General features: G+C 48.4%; 1 protein-coding gene across 1 annotated transcript in view; it reads left to right on the top strand.

Moving 5' to 3' along the window:
* Nucleotides 1-14,107, top strand: part of ryk (receptor like tyrosine kinase) — a 319,820-nt gene that overhangs the window by 276,341 nt on the left and 29,372 nt on the right. The gene's annotated exons all lie outside the window — the stretch shown is intronic.

Here is a 14,107-nt window from a genome sequence, read left to right as displayed (position 1 = left end):
CCCCTATGACCTTCCATAATTAACCCTACAACCAGCTGTGAATCAGGAGACAGTCAGTCTCTGGATTTATTCACAGTGGTGCCAACCTCAAGCTGCACTTGTGGTAGCCCATCAGTAAACTGCCAATCATTGCTGAGGAAGGTGTCATAATATACATCCATGTGCAGACAGGCAGTGATTGACACACAGGATGACCAGTAAGCGCACACAACATAACAGCCAATCAGCAGACAGGACACGACCACTAAAAAGCCAGAGGGCACCAGTTTTCCCACTCTTTCGGATCCAGCCTCTGAGACAGTCAGAGTTCACAAGCATAGCCAGTGCAAACACCATGTGGTAGTCAGTAAGTCTGGTCAGGCTAGCATCAGGTCTCCAGTCAAGTCAGCATAGTATCAACCCACAGTTGAACATGTAAAATAGTTAGATGTTAAATAAAATCGTGTTGCATCTCGTCAAGTGTTGGAAGTTTGTCTCTCGCTACACTGCATCAAACGCAGTCCACATAGACCTAGCCTGCCCAACACATCATGGTACCAGGTATGGATGCTGAAAATTGACGGACCTGCCTTAAGTGAATCAGCGTTGACCAGCAAACAGCCATCCGGTGCCATGGAAAACGCCCTCCTCCGCAGCTCCGCATCGCCGGCAACCTCGGTGCAAATTGGAAGATCTTCAAACAAAAGCTCCAGCTCTATCTTGAAGCCACCGACCTCGAGGCCGCATCGGATGCCAGGAAGATTCACTCTTCCTCTCCACAGCCGGGGACCACGCTATCCACATCTACAACTCCCTTACATTCGCTGAAGGCGAAGACACGAAGAAATTTAAAACAGTCCTGCTGAAATTCGACAGCCACTGCAACATCGAGGTAAACGAGAGCTTTGAAGGGTACGTTTTCCAGCAGAGGCTTCAGGGTAAGGATGAACCTTTCCAACCAATTTTGAACCATCTCCGCATCCTCGCGCAGTCATGTCACTATGACTCGACAACTGATTCCATGATCCGAGATCAGATCGTTTTCGGGTCTACTCCGATTCCCTTCGCCAGCATCTCCAGAAAGTCAACCATCGCCACTGAAACATGCATTCTCCACGAGCATGCTAACAACCGGTACTCCCACATCAGGGCGGCAGAAACGGCAAAGCTAACCCCCCACGAGGCGGAACGGGTGCAGGCCATCGCACAAATGCAGGGCCTGAGTCCTGATGGGAGTGGCCATTTTGTGCGCTTTTCCCGGGCTCCAGTGCATGCGCGCAATGACCGAGGTGACGGTGAGACCACTGACCAGCCTGCGCAGGTGCGTACGTCATTTGACCGCACTGCGCATGCGCGTTGGCGGATGGAACGCGCTGACGTTGGCGTTATGACGTTTCCGAATTGTGACTCCGCCCATTTAAAGCAGCAAAGTCCGGCAAAATCACGATGGTGTCTACAGTGTGGCAAGCTTGGCCACTACGCAGCCCTTTACAGATCTGCTCCACTGCCCAGCATCCAGCGATCCCAGCCATGGCGCTGAAGCATCCGTTCAATACAGCAGGCCGTGCCAGACTCCGACCCCAACAGTCCAACAGATCCTGACGCCGAATGCCTCAAATCCCCATTCCGGGTGGGCATCATTACTAAGCATGCGCTGCCTTTCTCAAAGATGGTGAAACACCTCCCAAACCCAAGCGTGGATCCTGACGACGAGTGGTGTGCTGTCCTCACAGTTAACAAGGCTCGCATCCGTTTCAAGCTGGACACCGGCGCAAAAGCGAACCTCATTTCGAAATCCGATCTCGACACCATCCGCGTCAAGCCAACCATTCTTCCACCGGCCTGCCAGCTCCTTGACTACAATAGCAATGCCATTGCTGCCAGTGGCTCGTGCTAAATCGGAGTTTCCAATAAGTAATTTAAAGCAACGCTGCAATTTGAAATTGTGGGATCTGACAGAGCTACCCTGCTCGGTGCTCGGACTTGCAAACTCCTGAACCTGGTTCAACGAGTCCGCACCATGTCATCCTCGCAGGCAACGGCCTCACTTAATGAAAACCTCCAGGCTCAAATTGATGACATCATAGCGCTGTACCATAGCGTGTTCGACGGTCTGGGCACACTCCCATACCGATACAAAATCCTGCTCAAACAAACACCACATCGGGTGCCGGCACCCCTCAAGGACCACCTCAAGCAGCAGTTGCAAGACCTCCAGGGCATCATATCAAAGGTCACAGAACCCACAGTCCGGGTAGGCTCCATGGTCTGCGTCAAGAAGCCGTCAGGGGAGCTTCGAACCTGTATCGACCCCAAAGATTTAAACCACAACATCATGAGGGAACATTACCCGATACCAAAACGAGAATAGTTGACCAGTGAGATGGCTCATGCCAAATTCTTTACGAAGCAAACTGGATGCTACTGCTACAACCGGATGCCTTTTGGCATCATCTCTGCCTCGGGTATTTCACCGCATAATGGAACAGATGGTGGAGGGCATCAAGGGGGTGCGAGTGTACGTTAACGATGTCATAATCTGGTCCACAACTCCTCAAGAACACATCGGTCGCCTCAAGCAGGTATTCCACAGGATCTACGAGCATGGCCTCCAACTCAACAGGGTTAAATGCTCATACGGTCAATCAGAAATCAAATTCCTTGGCGACCACATCTCGCAGCAAGGCATGCAGCCGGATGCTGACAAGGTTTCGGTGATCAATGCCATGAAGACCCCAGAGGACAAGAAGGCGGTCCTCCGCTTTCTAGGGATGGTCAACTTCCTTGGGAAGTTCATTCCCAACATGGCATCCCTCACGATAGCCCTCCACCATCTCGTCAGAAAGTCGACGGAATTCCAGTGGTTGCCCGCTCATGAGAAAGAATGGCGAGAGCTGAGGGCAAAATTCACCAAAGCCCCGGTGCTGGCGTTTTTCGACCCCCGCCAGGGAGACAAAATATCCACTGACGCGAGCCAGGACGGTATTGGGGCGGTGCTCCTCCAACGGGATGACACATCCTCCTGGGCCCCAGTTGCATATGCCTCCAGAGCCATGACGCCCACTGAGTAACTTTACGCTCAGATTGAGAAGGAATGCCTGTGCCTCCTAACGGGAATCGACAAGTTCCACGACTATGTATATGGCCTCCGTAAATTCATGGTTGAGACGGACCACAGGCCATTAGTCCACATCATCCAAAAAGACCTCAATGACATGATGCCACGGTTACAACGAATCCTTGTCAAGCTACGCCGCTACGATTTTGAACTGGACTACACCCCAGGCAAATAACTAATTATTGCAGATGCCCTTTCCAGGTCTATCATCACACCGTGTGAGCAAACTGACATCGTAATTCGACGCACAGGTGCAATTCTGTGCCTCCAACTTTCCGGCCTCTGATGGGAGGGTCATTCAAATTCGTGAGGAAACGGCCAGGGATCCTCTGCTCCAGCGGGTGATGCAGCACCTCACGAATGGCTGGCAGAAGGGACAGTGTCCCCAGTTTTACAACATCAAGGACGATCTGATGGTGGTAGACGGCATCCTCGTGAAGCTTGACAGAATCGTGATCCCGCAAAGCATGCAAGCTATAGTGCTCGGCCAACTCCACGAGGGTCACCTGGGGGTCGTGAAATGTTGACGCAGAGCTCGGGAGGCAGTCTATTGGCTGGGCATCAGCCAGGACGTTGCCAACACGGTCCTCAGTTGCCCTACATGTCAAACATTTCTGCCAGCTCAACCTAAAGAAACTCTGCAGCAACATGAGATAGTGACCTCCTATTGTCCAAAGTCGGTGTCGACCTTTACCACGCCAAGGGGCGTGACTAAGTCCTCCTGGTCGACTACATTTCCAATTACCCCAAAGTGGTGAGACTGTTCGACCTCACGTCGGCAGCGGTGATTAAGGCATTTAAAGAAACATTTGCCAGACATGGGATACCATTTACAGTGATGAGTGACAACGACCCCTGTTTTTACAGCCAGGAGCAGACAGCACGGTAGCATTATGGATAGCACAATTGCTTCACAGCTCCAGGGACCCAGGTTTGATTCTGGCGTGGGTCACTGTGCGGAGTCTGCACATCCTCCCCGTGTGTGCATGGGTTTCCTCCGGGTGCTCCGGTTTCCTCCCACAGTCGAAAGATGTGCAGGTTAGGTGGATTGGCCGTGATAAATTGCCCTTAGTGTTGGGTGGGGATACTGGGTTATGGGGATAGGGTGGAGGTGTTGACCTTGGCTGGGGTGCTCTTTCCGGGAGCCGGTGCGAACTCGATGGGCTCCTTCTGCACTGTAAATTCTATGAAAATTCTATGATTTTGTCCGGCTATACACCTTTCGTAACGTCACATCCAGCCCCCACCGCCCACAGTCAAACGGGAAGGCAGAAAAAGGGGTCCACATCGTCAAAAGATTACTATGTAAGGCTGCAGGCTCACGCTCCGACTTCAACCTGGCGCTGTTGGCATACAGAGCGACCCCGTTGTCCGCTGGGTTGTCTCCAGTGAAGATGCTCATGAACCGCACTCTGCGAACAACGGTCCCATCCAGAAATCCGCATACGACGTTCATGCCACTGATCTCCCCGAGCTGGTCCCAGCTGATCAAGTTCGTGTACAGCTGCCTGATGGCGGCTGGTCCGCCACAGCTGTGGTGGCCAAGCAAGTGGCCCCGAGATCGTTCCTCGTTCGCATGGCTGATGGCTCTTTGCTACAACGCAACAGGCGGGCGCTGCGCAGACTTCCACGCCCGCCACCCAACCGTGATGTCCCACCTCAGACACTGCTTCCTCCAGACGCGCCCTGCCACGAGGCCACTGATCTACCAGCAATCCTGCCGACCTCTGCACCCGCCGTGTTGGCGACAGTCCTGCCTATGCGAGTGCAGGCGGCCCCTGATCCACCCTTGAGGCGGTCAACCAGAATTTGTCGCCCGCCACAAAGACTAAACTTATAGACTGAATGCTTGCACAATTTTGGTACCTCATCGTTCTGACATCTGTAAATATTGTTTTTTTTAACCGTTACATCTGCCCTATACCTGCACTAGCGACACCTTCCTATGTAAATCAGTCCATTTTAGCATATTCTGTATATGGTCACGTACATATACACATCTTCGCGCGCATGCACCTTAATATTTATTATCTGAACACAAACTTCAAAAACAAGGGGGAGAGATGTCATAATATACATCCATGTATATAATGGAGTGCAGACAGGCAGTGATTGACACACAGGATGACCAGTAAGCGCACAGAACACAGCAGCCAATCACCAGAAGCATACATAAGATCTAGGCGACTTAAAACTGATGAAGCTTTGGAGGAATATCGGGAAAGTAGGACAAATTTCAACGCACAATAAAGACGGGCTAAAAGGGGTTATGAAATATCTTTGGCTAACAGGGTTAAGGTAAATCTCAAAGCCTTTTATTTGTATATAAGGAGCAAGAGGGTAACTAGAGAAAGGATTGGCCCACTCAAAGACAAAAGAGGGAATTTATGCGTGGAGTCAGAGGAAATGGGTGAGATTCTTACTGAGTACTTTGCATCGGTATTCACCAAGGAGAGGGACATGACGGATGTTAAGGCTGGGGATGGATGTTTAAATACTCTAGGTCAAGTCGGCATATGGAAGGGGGAAGTTTTGGGTATGCTAAAAGGCATTAAAATAGACTAAGATGATACTAAGATTAGGGCAGCACGGTAGCATGGTGGTTAGCATCAATGCTTCACAGCTCCAGGGTCCCAGGTTCGATTCCCGGCTGGGTCACTGTCTGTGCGGAGTCTGCACGTCCTCCCCATGTGTGCGTGGGTTTCCTCAGGGTGCTCCGGTTTCCTCCCACAGTCCAAAGATGTGCGGGTTAGGTGGATTGGCCAGGCTAAATTGCCCGTAGTGTCCTAAAAAATAATGTTAATGGGGGTTGTTGGGTTACTGGTATAGGGTGGATACGTGGGCTTGAGTAGGGTGATCATTGCTCGGCACAACATTGAGGGCCGAAGGGCCTGTTCTGTGCTGTACTGTTCTAAATTCTAAAGTCCCCAGGTCCGGATGGGATCTATCACAGGTTACTGAGGGAAGCGAGGGACGAAATAGCTAGGGCCTTAACAGATAGCTTTGCAGCATCCTTGATCACGGGTGAGGTCCCAGAGGACTGGAGAATTGATAATGTTGTCCCTTTGTTTAAGAAGGGTAGCAGGGATAATCCAGGGAATTATAGACCTGTGAGCTTGACGTCAGTGGTAGGCAAACTGTTGGAGAAGATACTGAGGGATAGGATCTATTCACATTTAGAAGAAAATAGACGTATCAGTGATAGGCAGCATGGTTTTGTGCAGGGAAGGCCATTCATGTCTTACAAGCCTAATAGAATTCTTTGAGGAAGTGACAAAGTTAATTGATGAGGGAAGGGCTGTAGATGTCATATACATGGACTTCAGTTAGACTTCAGAGAGTAGTGGTGGAAGGGAGTGTCTCAAAATGGAGAAAGGTAACTAGTGGTGTTCCACAGGGATCCGTGCTCGGACCACTGTTGTTTGTGATATACATAAATGACCTGGAGGAAGGTATAGGTGGTCTGATTAGCAAGTTTGCAGATGATACTAAGATTGGTGGTGTTGCAGATAGCGAGGAGGACTATCGGAGAATACAGCAAAATATAAATAGATTGGAGAGTTGGGCAGAGAAATGGCAGATGGAGTTCAATCCAGGAAAATGCGAGGTGACGCATTTTGGAAGATCAAATTCAAGAGCGGACTATATGGTCAATGGAAGGGTCCTGGGGAAAATTGATGTACAGAGAGATCTGGGAGTTCAGGTCCATTGTAGCCTGAAGGTGGCAACGCAGGTTGATAGAGTGGTCAAGAAGGCATACAGCATGCTTGCCTTCATTGGACGGGGTATTGAGTACAAGAGTTGGCAGGTCATGTGACAGTTGTATAGGACTTTGGTTAGGCCACATTTGGAATACTGCATGCAGTTCTGGTTGCCACATGACCAGAAGGATGTGGATGCTTTAGAGAGGGTGCAGAGGAGGTTCACCAGGATGTTGCCTGGTATGGAGGGTGCTAGCTATGAAGAAAGGTTGAGTAGATTAGGATTGTTTTCTTTGGAAAGGCGGAGGTTGAGGGGGGACCTGATTGAGGTCTACAAAATTGAGAGGTATGGACAGGGTGGATAACAACAAGCTTTTTCCAAGAGTGGGGGTGTCAATTACAAGGGGGTCACGATTTCAAGGTGAGAGGGGGAAAGTTTAAGGGAGATGTGCGTGGGAAGTTGTTTACGTAGTAGGTGGTGGGTGATGGAACGCATTGCCAGCGGAGGTGATAGAGGCGGGCACGATAGCATCATTAAAGATGCATCTAGACAGGTATATGAATGTGCAGGGAACAGAGGGAAGTAGATCCTTGGAAAATAGGCTACAGGTTTAGATAAAGGATCTGGATCGGCACAGGCTGGGAGGGCCGAAGTGTAATTGACACCCCCACTCTTGGAAAAAGCTTGTTGCTATCCATCCTGTCCATACCTCTCATAATTTTGTACACTCAGTGAGACAAAACTATTCAGCACTCGCAGCAAGTGCTCCTTGAACAATCCCCACATTACTATTGTGCATTTCCCCAAGAACTATTATTCCCACTTCATGCTCCTCAGCTCCTGTCTCATAGCAGTATAATTTCCCCTTCCCCAATTAAATACCTTCCCATACTGTGTATTCCTATCCCTCTCCAGACTATGGTGAAGGTCAAGGTGTTGTGGTCGCTGTCACCGAAATGCTCTCCCACCAAGACATCTGGCCTGGTTCGTTGCCGAGCACCAAGTCCAATATGGCCTCCCCCCTAGTCGGCCTATCTACACATTGAGTCAGAATCCTTCCTGTACACACCTGATAAAATCCGCTCTATCCAAACCATTTGCAGTAAGGAGGTTCCAGTCAATATTAGGGAAGTTGAAGTCTCCCATGACAACAACTTTGTTACTTCTGCACTTTTCCAAGATCTGCCGCCCAATCTGTTCCTCTATCTCTCTGCTGCTATTGGGGGTCTATAGAAAACTCCCAATAAAGTGACTGCTCCTTTCTTGTTTCTGACTTTCACCGATACTGACTTAGTGGACAAACCCTTCTCAATTCCTCCTTTTCTGCAGCTGTGGTGCACTCTCTAATTAACAGTGCCACTCCCCCTCCTCTTTACCTCCCTCCCTATTCTTCTGAAAACACCTAAACCCGGAACATCTAACAACCATTCCTGCTCCTGTGAAATCCATGTCTCCGTAATGGCCACAACATCGTAGTTCCAAGTACTGATCCATGCTCTAAGTTCATCTCCCTTATTCCTGACACTCCTTGCATTGAAACAGACACACTTTAACCCATTCCACTGAGTGCAACCTTGCCCTAATTTGTCCCTCCTCACAGACTTGCTGCATACTATTTCTGCCTGTTCAACAGCTACCCTATCCTCTGATCCATAGCTCTGGTTCCCACCCCCCTGCCAAACTAGTTTAAGCCCTCCCGAAGAGCTCTAGCAAACCTCCCGCCCAGGAGTATTGGAAAATTCTGGCCAGTGCCTCTGCAGTTATTTATGCGGAAAGGGGAAAATGAATGCCATTGAGTTTGTGTTCAGGAAGGAAATTTAAGAAGTTGTTTTAATTGATCCTGCCAATATGCCTTTGAAAATTGCAGAACTGAATGATCATTGCATGATCTGTAGTTGATAAATGATAAATTTGCTTATGTTTATTGAGACAGATATTTTTACATTTAAAATCATTTCCATAAACAGGATATTTTGGCAAGAGAAAAAATGTTTTAATTGTATTGAGAATTTGGAGTGAGATACTTAACATTTAGAGTACCTATTCAATTGTTTTTCACGGACAAACTGTTACATCAGGAAATATTGAACTACTTTTTCTTCATTCAAAGGATGTGGGCTTCACTGGCTAGGTCAGCATTCATTGCCAAACCCTAATTGTCCTTTGGATGCTGTTGATGAGTTGCCTTCTTGAGCCACTAAAGTCCATACAGGTGCACCCACTGTGCTGTTATGGAGGAAGTTCCAGGACTTTGACCCACAAACAGTTAAGGAACTGTGATTCAGAACCAGGGTGTGCCCAGAACCAGGGGTCACAGTCTGAGGATTCAGGGTGAGCCATTTGAAACAGAGATGAGGAGACATTTCTTCACCCAAAGAGTGGTGAGCTGGTCGAATTCATTACCACAGGAAGTAGTTGATACTAAAACATTGAATATATTCAAGAGGCACTAGATATAGCAGTTGGGGCGAATGGGATCAAAGGCTACGGGGAGAAAGCAGGATTAGACTATTGAGTTGGATGATCAGTCATGCGAGGTTATCCATTTTGGGAGGAATAACAGCAAAAGGGATTATTATTTAAATGATAAAATATTAAAACATGCTGCTGTGCAGAGAGACCTGGGTGTGCTCGTGCATGAGTTGCAAAAAATTGGTTTACAGGTGCAACAAGTGATTAAGAAAGCAAATTGAATTTTGTCCTTCATTGCTAGAGGGATGGAGTTTACGACTAGGGAGGTTATGTTGCAATTGTATAAGGTGTTAGTGAGATAACACCTGGAGTATTGTGTTCAATTTTGGTCTCCTTACCTGAGAAAGGACGTACTGGCGCTAGAGGGTGTGCAGAGGAGATTCACTAGGTTAATCCCAGAGTTGAAGGGGTTGGATTACGAGGTGAGGTTGAGTAGACTGGGATTGTACTCGTTGGAATTTAGAAGGATGAGGGGGATCTTAAGGAAACATATAAAATTATGAAGGGAATAGATAGGATAGATGCGGGCAGGTTGTTTCCACTGGAGGTGAAAGCAGAACTAGGGGGCATAGCCTCAAAATAAGGGGAAGTAGATTTAGGACTGAGTTTAGGAGGAACTTCTTCACCCAAAGGGTTGTGAATCTATGGAATTCCTTGCCCAGTGAAACAGCTGAGGCTCTCTCATTGGATGTTTTTAACATAAAGATAGATAGTTTTTTGAAGAATAAAGGGATTAAGGGTTATGGTGTTTGAGCCAGAAAGTGGAGCTGAGTCCACAAAAGATCAGCCATGATCTAATTGAATGGCGGAGCAGGCTCGAGGGGCCATATGGCCTACTCCTGCTCCTAGTTCTTATACCAACCTTGGCCCAAACCCTCAGCACTTCCTTGAGCCGTATCCCTCTATACCCATCCTTTCCACGGATTTGTCAAGATGCCTTTTGAACGGCATTAATGTATCTGCTTCCACAACCTCCCCTGACAACTCCAGGCACTCACCACCCTCTGTGTCCAAAAACCTGCCTCGCTCACCTTAACACTGTGCGTCCTGGTGACTGACTCCTCCACCCTGGGAGAGAGTGCCTGCCCATCCACTCTATTCATGCCCCTCATAATCTTGTGGACCTCTATCGGGTCGCCCCTCAACCTCCAACATTCTAATGAAAACAGTCCCTCTCCGCATAGCTAGCACCCTCCAGACCAGGCAACATCCTGGCAAACCTCCTCTGCACCCTGTCCAAAGCCTCTACGTCCTCCAAGTGCAGCCTCACCAATGTTCTATACAACTGTAGCATGATTTGGCAGTTTTTATACTTAATGCCACATCCAATGAAGGCAAACATTCCATATGCTTTCTTGACTACCTTGCCCAGTTGTGTTACCACCTAAACCTGAGATAGCCACAAACCAGGGAGTGATAGAATATGGAACTACCACATAGAGCAGTTCAAGCAATTAGTAAGATGCATTTAAGGGGAAGTCACATGAGCGAGATAAGAATAAAGTGAGAAGTAGTCGTATGGGCTGAGGTTCGTGTGGAGCACAAACATCGTTAGATATTTTTCTGTGCCACAGAGTCTTTGTATTGAAAGTCGCAAATTACATACTGTGTGACTATGAAAAGGTAAGCTTTTCCTTCTCAACAGCAGCCTCTGACGCAGTTGACCACACCAACCTCCTCCAATATTCTCATTGCTGTTGGGTGAGAGAGATTTCTTTCACCTAGTTCCATTTTTATCTAATTATATCCAGAGTATATTTACAGGGGCTGCACCATTACTTCTAGTGTCCTCCAAGAAGTTACCCTTGGCCCTCTCCATGCCACCTCTTAGTGAGCATTAGTTCTCAGATGAACAGACAATTCACCTCAGCACTACCTCTCTCAACTTCTCCATCGTTGCTAAATTATCAGACTACTTATCTGACATCCAGTACTAGATGAGCAGAAGTTTCCTCCAATTAAATATTGGGAAAACTGAAGTCCTTGTTTTGGTCCAAATTCCATTTTCTAGCTACTGACTCCTAGTCTGAGATTAAACTAGTCTATTTGCAATCTTGGTGTCATATTTGACCAGAAGATAAGCTTCTGTCTGCCTCTTCACTAAGACTGTTTCCAGCATCGTAATATCACCCAACGTCGCCTGTCTCTAACAAGTATACCTTTTTGGAAATTGTTTGAGAGGAGGGAGGGATAGTCAGGGGAAAACAACAGCAGCAACTGTGACACCACAACTGGCTCTGTTGCTCTGTAGGGGAGGGCACAAGTGCAGGAAAGTGTTAGATATAGGGGACTCTATAGTAAGGGTGCTTCAGTGGACGGGAAAGAGACTCCAGGATGGTATATTGCCTCCCTTGTGCCAGGGCCAATGATGTCTCAGAACGAACACAGGACATCCTGATGGGATAGGGTGAACAGCCAGAGGTCGTAGTACACACAGGTACAAATGACATAGAAATGACATAGGCAGGAAGAGTGATGAGGTCCTGCAGAAGGAGTTCAGGGAGTTATGGGAATAACTCTGACGTCTGGCGTTGTAATCTCAGGATTACTCCCTGTGCCACGTGCCAGTGAGGCTAGTAATACAGTAGTCCCCCGTTATACCGCGGGGGAGCTTATGGACCCCAACTGTCAATTGTGTCAATTTCAGCAGCCGGATCACTTTGATCCGGAGAGGGAAGCTGCTCTCTCACTGAAACAATCAGCCGGCCGCTGAAATTGACACTGCCGGCTGCTCTCTCCCTCCAATCCAACTTTTAAGTTTTAATGTTTCTGATTGGAGGGAGAGAGCAGCCGGCAGTGTCAATTTCAGCGGCCGGCTGATTGTTTCAGTGAGAGAGCAGCTTCCCTCTCCGGCCGCTGAAATTGACACTGTTTTAATTAGATCCACGATGGGGGTTTTAAATTTATTTAAAAAGCTATGCTAGCGCTTCCCATTGTGAGTCTACGGGGGTCTGACCTCTCCCCCCGCCCCCCGTAGACTCACAAGGGGAAGCGCTAGCATAGATTTTTAAATAAATTTAAAACCCCCATCGTGGATATCCGCGGCTCGGATGCAACGCGGGTGGCTGTCTTGGACCCCAACACCCGCGTTATAAAGGGGGACTACTGTAGGAGGATAGTGCAGCTAAATACGTGGCTAAACTGGTGGTGTAGGAGGGAGGGTTTCAGATTTCTGGACCATTAGGGTCTTCCGGGGCAGGTGTGACCTCATAGAATCATAGAATTTACAGTGCAGAAGGATGCTATTCAGCCCACCGAGTCTGCACTGGACCTTGGTAATAGTACCCCACTTAAGCCCACAGTCGTAACCCAGTAACCTCACCTAACCTTTTTGGACACTATGGGCAATTTATCATGGCCAATCAACCTAACCTGCACATCTTTGGACTGTGGGAGGAAACCAGAGCAACCGGAAGAAACCCACGCAGACATGGGGAGAACGTGCAGACTCCGCACAGACCCAAACTGGGAATCGAACCTGGGACCCAGGAGCTGTGAAGCAACTGTGCTAACCACTGTGCGACCGTGTTAACCTGTACAAGAAGGATGGGTTGCATGTAAACTGGAGGGGCACCAACATCCTGGCTGGGAGATTTGCTAGTCACTCAGGAGGATGTAAACTAGTATTTAAGGGGGGTGGAGACCAGAACGCTAGCTTAGATGGTGTAATAACTGAAGAGGAAATGGAGAACAGAAATAAAAGAACAATATCACCATGTCTGTTCAAACGCAGTGGTTTGAAGTGTATTTGTTTCAATGCCAGAAGTAGAGCAGGAAAGGCAGATTAACTTATAATACTTGGAATTATGATATGAAATGTGGTTAAAGGAAGGGCAGGGTTGATAGCTGAACGTTGGATGTTTTGGATGCTTCAGGAATGATAGAGGGGAATGTAAAAGGGATGGGGGAGTAGCATTACTGGTGAAGGAGAATATTCTAGCCGTACTGCAGGAGGACACCTCAGAGGGGCCATATAATGTGGCAATCTGGGTAGAGCTCAGGAACAGGAAGGGAGCACTCACAATGTTGGGCGTTTATTACAGGCCCTCAAACTGCCAGGGAAAGATAGAGGAGCAGATAGGTAGAGAGATTTTGGATAGGTGCAAAAGTAACAGGGTTGTTGTGGTAGGGGATTTTAATTTCCCCTATATTGACTGGGACTCACTTAGTGCTAGGGGTTGGATGGGGCAGAGTTTGTAAGTTGTACCCAAAAAGGCTTCTTGATGCAATATGCAGATAGTCCAACTAGGGAAGAGGCAGTACTGGATCTGGTATTGGGGAATGAGCCTGGACAGGTGGTTGAGGTTTCTGTCGGGGAATATTTTGGGGAGTAGTGACCACAATTCCGTACGTTTTAGGGTACTTTTGGACAGGGATGAGGGTAACCCTTGCATTAAGGTGCTCAACTGGGAAAGGCAAATCGCGATAACATTAGACAGGAATTGAAAAATTTGGATTGGGTGCGGCTGTTGGAAGATAAATCAACATTGGACCAGTGGGAGTCTTTCAAGCGACAGTTGATTAGGATTCAGGAAAGTCGGTGCAGGTGGATAGGAGATATGCGGAGGCCCCAGAGGAGGGATTGCTGGGGGAGAGGCGTAGCCTTCAGGCCAGATTTGACCTACTGACGACCTGAAAGGCGGAAGCCCAGTGGAGGAAAGCACAGGGGGCGGTGTATGAACACGGGGAGAAGGCGAGCAGGATGCTGGCGCACCAGCTCCGGAAGTGAGACGCGGCCAGGGAGATTGGGGGAGTGACGGATAGAGCTGGGAAGGTGGTGCGGAGGGGGGTAGAGGTCAATGGGGTCTTCAGGGACTTCTATGGGGAACTATACCG

Source organism: Scyliorhinus canicula, chromosome 13, assembly GCF_902713615.1.
Source record: "Scyliorhinus canicula chromosome 13, sScyCan1.1, whole genome shotgun sequence".
Classification (NCBI taxonomy): Eukaryota; Metazoa; Chordata; class Chondrichthyes; order Carcharhiniformes; family Scyliorhinidae; genus Scyliorhinus; species Scyliorhinus canicula.
The sequence above is the reverse complement of the archived record's forward strand: the minus strand, read 5'-3'. Positions and strand labels throughout refer to the sequence as shown.